Source organism: Arachis hypogaea, chromosome 12 (assembly GCF_003086295.3).
Source record: "Arachis hypogaea cultivar Tifrunner chromosome 12, arahy.Tifrunner.gnm2.J5K5, whole genome shotgun sequence".
NCBI lineage: Eukaryota > Viridiplantae > Streptophyta > Magnoliopsida > Fabales > Fabaceae > Arachis > Arachis hypogaea.
The window spans coordinates 40531653-40533121 of record NC_092047.1 but is presented as its reverse complement, the minus strand read 5'-3'; the positions used below and the strand labels follow the sequence as shown (position 1 = coordinate 40533121).

General features: G+C 38.7%; 1 non-coding gene across 1 annotated transcript; it reads left to right on the top strand.

Moving 5' to 3' along the window:
* Window positions 1–529: 529 nt before the first annotated feature.
* LOC112731526 (small nucleolar RNA R71) lies at window positions 530–637 on the top strand. The gene has a single exon (XR_003167300.1). It is a non-coding gene; the product is annotated as a small nucleolar RNA R71 (small nucleolar RNA).
* The last annotated feature ends 832 nt before the right edge of the window (window positions 638–1469 follow it).

Sequence of the window (1469 nt, the reverse complement as noted above, 5' to 3'; positions counted from 1 at the left end):
GAGTGGATGGTGGAAAAGGCTTGCTATTGCTAAACCTGTTTTTTCCACCATTATTAAAGCCTTGTTGAGGCTTTTAATCCTTCCATGAGAGATTTGGGTGATTTCTCCATGATGGATTATAGGTGTTTCCATATGGTTCACCCATGTAATTTACCTCTGCTATTGCAGGGTTCCCAGGATCATAAGCTTCTTCTTCAGAAGATGCCTCTTGAGTATTGTTGGATGCAGCTTGCATTCCATTCAGACTCTGAGAAATCATATTGACTTGCTGAGTCAATATTTTATTCTGAGCCAGTATGGCATTCAGAGTATCAATTTCAAGAACTCCCTTATTCATAGGCATCCCATTATTCACAGGATTCCTCTCAGAAGTGTACATGAACTGGTTATTAGCAACCATGTCAATGAGTTCTTGAGCTTCTGCAGGCGTTTTCTTTAGGTGAATGGATCCACCTGCAGAAGTATCCAATGACATCTTTGATAGCTTAGATAAACCATCATAGAATATATCCAGGATGGTCCATTCTGAAAGCATGTCAGAAGGACACTTTTTGGTCAGCTGCTTGTATCTTTCCCAAGCTTCATAGAGGGATTCACCTTCTTTCTGTCTGAAGGTTTGAACATCCACTCTAAGCTTGCTCAGCTTTTGAGGAGGAAAGAACTTGGCTAAGAAAGCCGTGACCAGCTTATCCCAAGAGTTCAGGCTGTCTTTGGGTTGAGAGTCTAACCACACTCTAGCTCTGTCTCTTACAGCAAAAGGGAGAAGCATGAGCATGTAGACTTCAGGATCTACTCCATTAGTCTTAACAGTATCACAGATCTGCAAGAATTCAGTTAAGAACTGAAAAGGATCTTTAGATGGAAGTCCATGAAACTTGCAGTTCTGCTGCATCAGAGAAACTAGCTGAGGTTTCAGCTCAAAGTTGCTTACTCCAATGGCAGGAATGGAGATGCTTCTTCCATGTAAATTGGAATTTGGTGCAGTAAAGTCATCAAGAATTCTCCTTGCATTATTGTTGTTGGGTTCGGCTGCCATCTCCTTTACTTGTTTGAAATTTTCAATAAGGTTGTCTCTGGATTGTTGTAATTTAGCTTCTCTTAGTTTCCTCTTCAGAGTCCTTTCAGATTCTGGATCAGCTTCAACAAGAATGCCTTTTTCTTTGTTCCTGCTCATAAGAAAGAGAAGAGAACAAGAAAAGAAGAGGAATCCTCTATGTCACAGTAAAGAGGTTCCTTAATGTTAGTAGAAAAAGAAAAGGAATAGGGGTGAAGAAGAATGAAGAATCCAAACACAAGGGTAAGGATAGGAGCAGTGAATTGAGATGAGGAGATGTTAGTAGATAAATAAATAAATAGAATAAGATGGGAGAGGGAGAATTTTTGAAAATAATTTTTGAAAAAGAGTTAGTGATTTTCGAAAATAGTTTTTGAAAAAGGTTAGTAATTTTCGAAAATTAAAATCCAAAATT